Raw genomic sequence first — 12,933 nt, forward strand, 5'->3', positions numbered from 1 at the left:
TATAGAATTTTATCTTGAGCAGTAAAGTATGACTAATATGGAAAAAAGAAAGTATCTAGGTTGGCCTGAGATTTCTTTGCAAATGAACAACACATAGGGGTGTAAGAAGAAATTTTGATAGTCTACAATTATCTTTTGGATGATACTAAAATAGAAGAGTAGAAAACTACCAGAGATGGATAGCCTTCTCATGATCATATAAAAGATGTTACACAAGGTATAAGGTTCTTCGTTGGTGACTTGGAGGTGAGCTTCATCAAGCAAAATAATGAACTAGATTGCACACAAAGTAATAATAGTTTGGGACCTTGGTATCATGAACCATATATTCATAATACTTATAATGTGAATTTAGAAGAACAACCTAGGATGACCCTACAAGGTAATGATTAGTTTCAGTAGGGAAATAATGAAATGCATGCCTGACAAAATTAATTGAAGGTTAGTAAAAACATGGTCATGGCATCCTTGGTGTGGTTTGACAATACCCAAAAGTTGGTTGAGGAGCTCTATAGGAAGATTCCAAGGGAAGGGGAAGATGACTAGCACGTGACCTATTTATAGAAGGTCAAAATAGCCCTCAAGTCTATGAAATTAGATTACTTATATCTATTTTCTGATAGGTATTACATTCTCAATCTTGCTAAGATTTATGTAGCATAGTCAAATAGGAAAAGTAATGAGAATGAGGATCTCAGTAGGATACTTAAGTATGTTCAAGACGCTCTAAGTGAAGCTCATTTTTCTCTACATGGGGCAGAAAATCAAATCAAGCTCATGGAACACTCTTTGCAACAAGAGAATATAATGAGGCAGGAGTTCTTTCAAGAGTATATTGAGGAAATAGAGAGTATTTAGTAGATGTATGACTTGGATAGCTGCCCCAAACTATTAAGTAGCAAAACATCAGAGCATTTTCAACTTGTTGACAACCCTTTATTTGATGTTGTTTCTGATTGGACATCTGACAATCCTCTTTTTGTGTTAAATGAGTGATCATCTCTTGTTCACTATTAATAGGAAGTGTTTGATTTTAGACTTTGGGATCATGGCTCAGATTCTAGCAGTGAATCTGATTCTCAGCATGAGAATGGTGAATCAACTTCTATTAATTATCAATTGATTAGCTCCAACATATTTCATGATTTCACCCCATACAGGAGCTAGGTGAATTTTCTTCATCAACCTTTGAACAGTTCTCGATGGAATATTTTTTAAGGTTTGTGGGTAGATTTTTAGCATCTTTCATACTCATAACACCTATGCATTTGATAATTCTCCAATTTTATTCCGATAGTATGGCCTTTGATGTCCATGGGATGATCGTTTCAACTTTTGAGTAGTTCATTTCTTACATCATCCACTTAGGTCATGTCTTCACATTCTACTAGATTATACATGGACCCTAGATATATTTCTATCTCATCATAGTAGTGAGGTAATGTAACAAAGTTTTGGATCTAGGTGTTCACAAATTATGTCTATGGTTGGACAAGGATTTTACAGTGGTCATGGTGTTGTTCAATGTTGATCAATTTTTAGGTGCAAGTGCTAAGATTTTTTAGAGAGTTATCTGGGATCCAGGGATCCAACTGAGAGATAGATTGTAGAGAGACATTTGGCTTCAAAATATGGCTGAAATTGTTTTTAGTTGTATTATAGGGCTACTTGTAGACTTGTATTTGGTCCTGGTACTAATTTCTTTAGGACAAGAAATTTTAAGGAGTAGATATTTGTAATGTTCCCTTTTTGGAACATTACAAACATTGAAGTCTTATTTTATGCAACATTAAATTGACTCTGAGACATAGGCTCAAAATATTAAACATGTTGACTTAATGTTATATAAAGGAAAAAGGGGCAAGGAGGAACAGGACGAAAAGCCTTACGGAAGTTGAAGAACCATAACTGAATAAGACAAAAACTAGAGAGGAGTTGAAGAGTCTTGGTTTGCGTATTAAAAGGGAAAAGAGGCTCATTGTTGGGTATTCTTGATTTTACTAATTAGGTAAGTTTTGTTTCTTGTGAGAGTGTCTGGATGCTTCATCTTTTAGCTAGTTGTGGGACATAGCTCCTCATGCTAGTAGATTGTGGATGCAAACCCATTGTGCTAGGAAACATCATTGCAAGTGTTTCATTTGCACTTATAGGTTCTTATCCTAGCATTCCAATCTGATTGTTAATCTATATTTAGGATTGGATTTTTGGTGTATTGGTTATTGTATTGCTATTGTATAATGCAATAAAATATTTGTAGAGCTGTATGGATGTTTTTGGTTTTCAATATTATAAATTTGTAATGTATCTCTATATGCCTAGAATTCTAAATATTATTCTAAAAGGAACTGTTTATTAAATTGTGAAGAACCTCCTCGTTTAAACATAGTTTTGTATTCTATTTTCCTATTCTTGAGTTTGAATATTATTATTAATAAGAAGTTGGAAAAACATCTACTAGCTATTGTGATAGATTCATTTGTGTTGGAATACATCTACAAAGTTTTAGTTTTGATTATTTTTCTTTAAAGAGGAATCAACAAATATCCTATTTAGGATATTACATAGTGCTTGAACTTCATGACCTTGGTGTAATTTTTTCCTAAGGGAAATTCTTACATGGCATCAATGCAATACCTAATTCTTACATGGTATTAGAGCCATGAGAGCTTCATTGCATAGCCATTGGAGGGTTTTTTTTTGCAGGTCAAGATTGGTCCTTGCTGGTGCAAATCAAATATTGGTATCACATTTAGAAGGTCAAAATTCCCCCACATCAACTTTTGTTTCATCATAATTAGACATCTAAGGTGAAATCTAGAGTCATTTGATTTTTGAAGGTGTGACAATGGTGATTTTGGAAAAATAATTATAGAGGTGATTTTCAAAGAGTGATATCTCCCTCATATGGACTCCTTTTTTTGAGCATTTATTTATTTTATTCTTTTTGGGGTAGAGTTTTGTATCTACATATTGTTGCAAGTTTTTTACAATCCCTATTCCTAAATATTTTTTCAAATCACAAATCCCAAATTTTGTAACTTCAGAGGCTTAGTTTGGGCTCATCTGGAGACATATTCGATGATATTTTTTTGAGAGTGGATGATTTTTTGTCTAGTTTCCAGATTTGGTATTAGTTTGGAGTCATTTTTACGATACATAGTACTTTCAAATTTTGGTCCCATTTTTGCCTGTTGGCACTTGTAATTGATTATATCCTTGAGAGATCTTGTGTCTTATCTTGTTGAGTCTGATATAGCTTCATATTTATTGTTGTAATCATCAAAAGTAGAAGGCCACTTTGGTTCATTTGGACAAGTGGCCATTGTAATCACACTAAATATAAAGTACCAATTCATTCATTTGGGGGGCTTCTTTGATTTATTTTTTTGCATTTTGCGGGTGCATACATTATTTGATCACATGGAGTCATGACAAAAGCATCACTTTGGTTTAAGATTTAGGTTGACATTCTACCACTAGAGGACATTCTACCTACAGTCACTCCAATTGTGGTACCTACAACTCTAGTTGAGATCATACCTTGTGATGCTCCTATTGCTTCTACTAATCTGGTTCCAGCCACAGATGCTCCTTATTTAGTGTAGTAGGAAACACCATGTCTTCCTATTTCAGCTTCATGGGATGACTTCCTTCTAGACATTGCAGTGTTGTTTGTGGAGTCTTACATTGAAGATGTGGGTGACATTATTGATGACATCCATCTTCTCTTTGTTGAGGATAATTTTTCTTCACTTGTTGTGAGGGAACACTCTAACCTTCAACCAATTGATCTTTCTTTTGAGAATGACATGATTGTGGACACTTCTTTTCAATAGTTGGAGGAGGACTCTTTTAATTCAAAGGAGAGATATCAGTCTTTAGATATTGTATTCCAATTTTCTCAAATGTCATATCTTTTGAGCATTCTTCCTACCAGTTGGGGAGCATTCTCTACTACACCTATGACACCACTTCTTCCCACAATGAGGAAAATCATTCAGTTTTCATGGTATAGCTTCTTCAGTCATCAAGGAGATTCTTTCATGGGTGTGCATTCATCATTGAGTAGAGGCTACATTGCTTCTCTTCTCATATGTTCTTATAAGGATGATTCCTTGTGTTTTGAGGTTGATTCACTTTCATACATGGACATGTTACCTTGTTTGCCACCTTCTTTTGGGTATCCACCAAATTGGCTTGTGGCATCTATATTCATCAAGGAATTTTCAACATATGAGAAGACTATAGAGGCAACATCCATAGCATACTCCATATGGATTCCTCATCCATCATCCTATCCACAATGGGAAGTATACTTGCCCCCATACTTGGTGTATCTTCTTCCAAAAGGGAGAAATGTTGTTTGTAGGCATTAGATAATTTTTGGTCCTCATGAAATTCTTATAGGAGATTATTCAATATGGAGGGATACCATCATGTGTTTTTTCTTATTGGAGATATATGCTTGTACATTCATGATTAATGTCATACTATGGGGGTCTTGATTACTCTATCCTTGCATTCATCTTGTATTTCTTCATCTCTCTTTTTGGAGGAGGTTTTTCCCATGAGGTTTTCCATCTTTCCCCATTTTTAGATAGATTGCATTGCATTGCATTAGACAACATTTTATGTAGAGCAATGCATTTGCACATGCGTATCCAACATGGTCTAGTAGCCAGGACCCATATTGCATCTTGTATTTAGCTTTGTCAGCCTAAGTGCATTCCCCTAAGTTGCACTTAAGGTGAGGTGTTACTATAAATAATTAATTAGTATTATGATTTACTTAAATATACTTACAATAATGCTTTTTATATTAGTTTTCATGTAGAAACTTAGGAATATGCATAGCTAAATGAGTTGTCTTGTCGACAACACAAGATTTATCAACTTATTTGAGCACATGGTGTCTACAACATCTCTTTATGAGATAAAACTATCTAAACTTATCTTCTCATCATTGCACAAACTCCTATGCTCCATGGAGGATAATCCACCTTTGGTAGACATGTCTTGAGTTGTAATCCTTATCTCTTTTCTAACCCGTAGTCATTCTAGTTACCTTTATACATAGGCACTTCTAGTGTGTATTCATTAGATATCCATTATCATCTTGATCATTATTGATATTCTCATTTGATCATCATTAGTCTCTCTTGTGCTAGTGCTTGAGCTTCTTGATCTTGGTATCATTTTGCACTAAGAAAAATTCTTACATGGTATCAGAGTTATACAAAATTCTTACATAGTATCAGAACTATGGGAACTTCATTGCATAGCCATTGGAGAGTTTTTTTTCATAGGCCAAGATTTGAGCTTGTTGGTGCAAATTAGATATTGGTATCACATTTAGAAGGTCAAGAAAACCCCAAATCAACTTTTGTTTCATCAAAATTAGACATCTAAGGTAAAATCTAGAGTCATTTGATTTTTGAAGGTGTGATGACAATGATTTAGAAAACATAAGTACAGAGGTGATTTCCAAACAACAATATCTCCCTCATATGGACTCCTTTTTTTAAGAATTTTTTTTTGTTTTGGGGTAGAATTTTGTGATCTACACATTCCTATAGGTTGTTTGCAATCCATGTTCCTAAATTGTGTTGCAAATCATAAATCCCAATTTTTGCAACTTCAAGGGATTAGTTTGGGCTCATCTGGATGCATATTTAGGTGCTATGTTTTTTTAATGTGCATGAATTTTTGTCTACTTTCTAGATCTAGTATCAATTTGGAGTAATTCTAAGTAGACATAGTACTTTCAAATTTTGGTCTCATTTTGGCATTTTGGCACTTATAATTAATGAGATCCTTGAGAGGTCTTGTGTCTCATCTCATTGAGTTTGATATAGCTTCATATTTGCTATTGAAATTGTCAAAATCAGAAGTCCACTTTGGTTCATTTGGACAAGTGGCTAATTGTAATCACACAAAATATAAAGTGCCAAGTCATGCATTAGTGGGGCTTTCTTTGATTTCTTTTTTGCATTTTGGGGGTGAATTGATAAGCTTAAGGGGACTTCTAATGAATGGTTCATAATGCATAGCACTTGGCAAATATTTTTCAAATGGGTTGCAAATTTTCAATTTAACAATGGATAAAACTCTATAGTTAAGTGTTGTTAGTCTTGATTAGTACTGGGATGGGTGACCTCCCTGGAAGTCTCATTGCTTCACCTTGTCAGCATCACCTAGATCCAATGAGTTCTAAGTGTTAAATTTATTCTCATGAGAGATGGATTCATGTTGAATCATTATTCATGAAACATGGGTCAATGAGTTTGTCTCAAAATTCACACAGTTAAATCTTAATAGCAATATCACAAATTTACTTGCAATCTCCTACTCATCAATCGATGTGCTTAAGCAGTTTTCTAATGAATGGTTCATAAGGAACATCACTTTTTGAAGGTTTTGCAAATGGGGTTGCATGCTTTGGGTTTAACCATGGAGGAAACTCTTTAGCTAAGCATGCTCAAGCTGGATGTTGAGATAATGGGTGTTGCACACATTGCATAATATTGTTATTTTATTATTTTATTTTATTATATAATGTTGTGCCTAGATGGATGTGCAACATGTAAAGATTCCCATGAAATATTCTTGATGAGTTGTATTGTAACATTGTGATACTATTTTATGTAATTATTTAATATTGGGGAAAGGAATTAAATGCCCAATATTAAATGTGGGGTCAGTGGATTAGGTAGCACATGGTTTTAGCACATGGTTTATGTAATACCACTTAGTGTTTTTGTGGGACTTGCTACTATATAAGCAGCCACAAGGGTAGTTGTTGTATAGAGAGATAGAGAGTGACAAGGAGAAGACAAAAGGCAAGAGTCGAGTGGGACAAGGCTTGACAGGTTAGCCAAGGGAGCATTTGTTAAGGTTGAAAGCATGGCATGGGATGTGTGGATTCATGCTTGTTCACATAGTTTGCTCGGTTGTGTCTATGTCCATGAAGGCTTCCATGGTTGTATGGAAATGGTATTTTTTCTGAATAATACATGATGATGGATACTTTTGGAGGGTGGGTTTTTCCCTCAATGAGGGTTTCCCAGGGTATATCTTGTGTCACAATTTTGTGGGTATGTTGTCTATTCTCTTGCATGTGGATTTTAATTCCATGTTTATTTCAGATTTATTTATTATGGGTTATGTGGAAACGGTTATATTCTTTGTTGCCAAGTTTCCTTACAAGTGGTATCATAGCTATGGTTTTATTATTGTAACCTTAGATTGAATCCATGGGAATGCATGAGAGGATTAAAAAAAAAAAAGGGCAAGATATATGAATGATTTATTGCAGATCTAAAGGTTTTGGATTTGCTGTTATGATGGGATGTTAAAAGATTTGGGCATGTGAAATTATTGGACAAAAGTATTTTTCTAATGTTTCATTTAAAATGAGGGTTTTGGGGGGTAGCATGTAGAAATGACCTCCTGGGTAAAAACAGATATCACCATTGGATCTGGGTCAACATTTCCATAAATTTTAATATATAATATGCCCTAGTTTGGCCATGTTTAGAGGAAATGAAAGAGTTTTTTGGTTTCAGCCCATGATGGCCATCAAATTTAATCCCATCAGAATTTTCGTCAGTAAAAAGATAAAAAAATAAAAAATCGTACTAAAAATGGTAAAAAGACTATCTTAGTAAAACGGCCATAACTTTCTCTCAGAATATCAGATTTCAGATTTCTTATAGGCATTGGAAAGCTAATTCAGAGCACTACAACATGGTGTAGATTTGGTTCTATGATTTTGAAATTTTGTTAGGTTTTGAGATCCCTAAAGTCAGATGTTATTTATTTTGAGCATAGATTAGGGCATAACTTGGGCATACGGAGTCAGATTTTGGACTTCAAGTAGTCAACGGAAAGCTCTACAAATTGGTTCAGATTTGGTGTAGGTTTGGCATGATTTATTTGTTGATATATTGATCTGAACAGTTCATAGGTATGTTTTGACTATGGTAACATTGTGAGTTTATGGCATTGCAGATTTAAGATTTGATGTCATTGTATACTCAGTTCATATTTCAGATTGGTCTCATGATGATATGGTTATCAGTGTTTGGTTTGGATATGCATGATGACTTGTTGGATCTACAAGTTGTGTAGTGTTGTAAGTGGTCTATACTTACAGGTTGCATTTATGGCTTGGTTATGGGTTGTCTTTGCCCATTGATCTTCATTATTGATGCATATTCGGATTGGTGGCTTCGATTTGGGTTGTCTATGCCCTAAGTCACATGATTTTCTGACTATTTTCTTCATGTAGAAGGGATGAGATGTATTTACCAGGTAGAGTAATGGTAGAGGATTGTGGTTGACTATGCTGACAGGTTGGACACTTTGAGAGCCAGATGCTTGGTTCATGGATGTGCTCATGGTATCATGGATTTTGGCATGACATGATTGGTCATATAGGTACATCCTTGATGTTCATTAGCTTGGATTTTTTATTCAGTTATGGTGGTATATCTTCTTGGTTTGGAGAGGATGGATTTAATGATGCCATAGGTGACTTGGTACCATGGTTGAGTGGGAGTTTTTTCGCATTGATATATTTATTGAATGTTTGTAGATGTTGGAAGTTTGTCTTAGATCTTGTTGCTACAGAAGCGTCTTTGACATTTGAATGGTGCACTTGTTATCTTCATGGTATGTGGAGATGGTTCTTCCTGGTATGTGGAGATGATTTTCTTCATGGAGTGTGGAGATGGTTGCATCTTGAGGACTCATAGGGTTCTTGGCAAAGGTGTGGTTTATGCTTTTATTTGGCATGTTATCCTTGGTATGAGGATGGTTTCATTATTATGTCATGGTATACTTTTGATACGCATTTAGAGTTGTGACATGTTATGATATGTTCATGCGAAGCATGTTATCTCTTCAGTTGAGATGGTAAGATCATGTTGTCATGTTTATGTTCCTGAGGCCATGGTGGGAACTTTGACATTGATCTTGGTTTAGTTTCTTGGTATTGAGTACACTGATCATAAGCTGGATACTTCATGATGTTGCTATGTTGCATTTGGAGTTTGCATGGATTGATTGGTTACAGGTGCTCATGGATACTTAGAGATAGTGGTGACGCTGATTTCTCTTGGATTAGAGAAGTATTTGTTGAGACAGTTGATATTTTCAGCAGGAAGTCCGAGGGGCAGTCACCTGATATGGACTTGAGAGGAGATTGTTCTTAGATGAGTCTTGGTTGGAGACTTGGGTATCTTGATGAGCATTCTCATTCCCCACTCTTGGTCTACTAGGTGGTTTGCTACTTGAGAGGTATAGCCCATTGTTTCTCTCAGTTGCATTATATTTATGTATATCTTTCATGGATATGGATCTTGAGCTATGGTACATGAGTTAGTTTTGGAGGGTTCATTTGAGAGATGATTTTAGCATTGGTTATCTCCATGTGCATATGTTGTTATGCTGGTTGAGTTTGGGAGATGATTTTATATTGGGCATTTTCCTTGGATTAGGAATGGTTATTCCTTGGTTTAGGAATGGTTTTATTGAGTTTGATCTTCTTGTGAGAGGCTTACATCCATGATTAGTTATATGGTATGGTTTGGGTGTTGTTGAGGCTTCTTGTTGGGGTTTTAGGGAGGAGATAATTCTTGCACAGTTTACATCTAGAGGTGTGTGTGGAAGGACATGATACAGGTTATGATTTGCATGGTTTCTCTGGTCTTGGTTATCTTCCTAGATGTTCAGTTTTTCTTACATTGGATTTGAGATTGGTTAGAGATTGTGATCACTAGTTTGTGCTCATGTATGTCATGTGAGAGATGACATGGTTATTCCTTTATCTCTTTCCTCTGTTGGTTGTGGTGAACTTGAGAGAGCATTGGAGACTTGTTATGGGAGTTGTTCTTGCAGGATATCAGTTTATGTATTGTGGATGCCCTTGATACTACATGGATTCACTTCTTTGAGATGTGTTGAGTGGATTTGTTATAGATTTGACATTATCCTTTGCAATGGGAGCTTCTTGGTATATATGTGGCAAGTATTGCTCTTGAGGTTTGTGATTGCAGGTTATAGATTGGATATGTCAATGATATGAGATTCACTTGTTATACCTTTGAGGTATGGATAGTTGGATGGGTTTGGCACTTTGTTGTGGGTGCTATTTCAGCTATGGATATTTTGACAACTACGGATACATGTGATTACCTTTGGATCAAATTATTTGTGCTTGGAATTTCAGTTGGTACAGGATTTTATGATCTTCTAATGCGACAGGTTGGGTCGCTTTCTCTTTGGATGGCTTCTATGTATGTCCAGTGGGAGTGGCATAATAGGAGGTGAGATCATTCATGTTCGAGATGCTGGATACTTTGATTTTGTTGTGGGTACCAGGATGGAGCACTTGGTGTATTTTGATCCATGATGGTGGATGTGCTGGGAGGGATTGTTCCCTTGTTCATTTATGTGGCTACGGATTGACCCTATGCAATGTATACAACAAGTGGGAGATTGTTGAGATAATGGGTGTTGCACACATTGCATAATATTTTTATTTTATTATTTTATTTTATTATGTAATGTTGTGCCTAGATGGACGTGCAACATGTAAAGATTTCCATGAAATATTCTTGATGAGTTGTATTGTAACATTGTGATACTATTTTATGTAATTATTTAATATTGAGGAAAATAATTAAATGCCCAATATTAAATGTGGGGTCAGTGGGTTAGGTAGCACATGGTTTTAGCACATGGTTTATGTAATACCACTTAGTTTTTTTGTGGGACTTGCTACTATATAAGCAGCCACAAGGGTAGTTGTTGTATAGAGAGATAGAGAGTGACAAGGAGAAGACAAAAGGCAAGAGTCGAGCGGGACAAGGCTTGACAGGTTAGCCAAGGGAGCATTTGTGAAGGTTGAAAGCATGGCATGGGATGTGTGGATTCATGCTTGTTCACATAGTTTGCTCGGTTGTGTCTATGGCCATGAAGGCTTCCATGGTTGTATGGCAATGGTATTTTTGCTGAATAATACATGGTGATGGATGCTTTTGGAGGCTGGGTTTTTCCCTCAATGAGGGTTTCCCAGGGTATATCTTGTGTCACAATTTTGTGGGTATGTTGTCTATTCTCTTGCATGTGGATTTTAATTCCATGTTTATTTCAGATTTATCTATTATGGGTTATGTGGAAACGGTTATATTCTTTGTTGCCAAGTTTCCTTACACTGGAGTAGTACTAGGATGGGTGACCTCTCAGGAAGTCCTAGTGCTTCACCACTACAAGCATCACCTAGATCTAATGAGTGCTAAGTGTTCCATTTATTCTCATGAGAGATGGATTCATGTTGAATCACTACTCATGAAACATGGGTCAATGATTTTGACTCAAAAATCACATAGTTAAATCCTGATAGCAATATCACAATTTGACTTGCTATAGAAATTATCTCCTACTTATCAATTGATGAGATTAAGGGGTTTTCTAATGAATGATTTATATAGCACAACACTTGATGAAGGTTTTGCAAATGGGGTCGTAAGCTTTTTTTTAACCATGGAGGAAACTCCATAGTTAAATGCGCTCAGGCTGGAGCAAAACTAGGATGGGTGGCCTCCCGATAAGTCCTGGTGCTTCACCCCTATGAGCATCACCTAGATCCAATGAGTGCTAAGTGTTCCATTTGTTCTCATGAGAGATGGATTCATGTTGATCACTACTCATGAAAAATGGGTCAATGAGTTTGACTCAAAAATCACTTAGTTAATTCTTGATAACAATATCACATTTTCATTAAGCTTGTTCCTAAAAACTCACTTTCTACCAATGACCATTTTGTCTTTAGGTTTTGCATGTAAATTCCAAGTATTGTTCTTCTCAATCTACTTAATTTCTTCATTCATTGATTGTATCCATTCTTCATTATCTAGAGCATCCTTTACTAACTTGGGCTCAAACTCACATAATAAGCATGTATTACCTTTTAGTCTTCTTCTTGTCATTACACATGATTCAATAAAAAAGAAGGAAATTTTGTAACGAAAGAGTTGGTGTACCTAGGATTTTTAGTCTTAGGAGAAGGTCTTAAAATGGACCTAGAGAAAGTGAAGGCTATCATTGAATGGCCTACTCCAAGGAGTTTGACATAGGTAAGATCTTTTCATGGACTAGCTACAATTTATAGAAAGTTTATAAGAAGTTTTAGTAGCATTTGTGGACCCTTGACTGAAACAATGAAAGGGAATAGCAAAGAGTTTAAGTGGACTCTAGTAGTAGATAAGAGTTTTAATTTGTTGAAACAAAATATTACCGAGCAACCTATATTAGCACTTCCATAATTTAACAAGGTGTTTCAAGTAGACTATAATACTAGTTGTACTGCAATAAGAGATATTCTGAGCCAGGAAGGTAGACCTGTTGCTTATTTTAGTGAGAAGTTGAATCATGCAAAAAGAAAATATTATATTTATGATTAGGAATTTTATGTTATATTTCAAGCATTAAAAAAGTGGAGACACTTTCTTCTTCCTAAGGAGTTTTTTTTGTATATTGATCATCAAGCTTTGTAATATTTGAATAGTCGAGGAAAATTGAACCAAAGACATTTAAAATGGGTTGAGTTTTTGTCGAGTTATACATTTATTTTGAAACATAGGAGTGGGAAGACTAACAAAGTTGCAGATGCTCTTAGTAGAAGATGATTTTTGCTAACAAAAATGTAGATACAAGTCTTTGGGTTCAAGGAACTTAGTACATTGTATCTAGATGATCTTGATTTTGGTGAAGCATGGAAGGCTTGTACAAAACTTGTTACACTTGATAGGACAAAGTGGTTGAATTTTATGATCTAGGATAATATGTTTTTCAAAGGAAGCTAGTTGTGCATTCCTAGAGGTTCAATGAGAGAGAATCTTATCAAGGAGAAGAATAGTGGAGGATTGG

This window comes from Cupressus sempervirens, chromosome 4 (assembly GCF_028749045.1).
Source record: "Cupressus sempervirens isolate cs-2001-9-10 chromosome 4, ASM2874904v1, whole genome shotgun sequence".
Taxonomy (NCBI): Eukaryota; Viridiplantae; Streptophyta; class Pinopsida; order Cupressales; family Cupressaceae; genus Cupressus; species Cupressus sempervirens.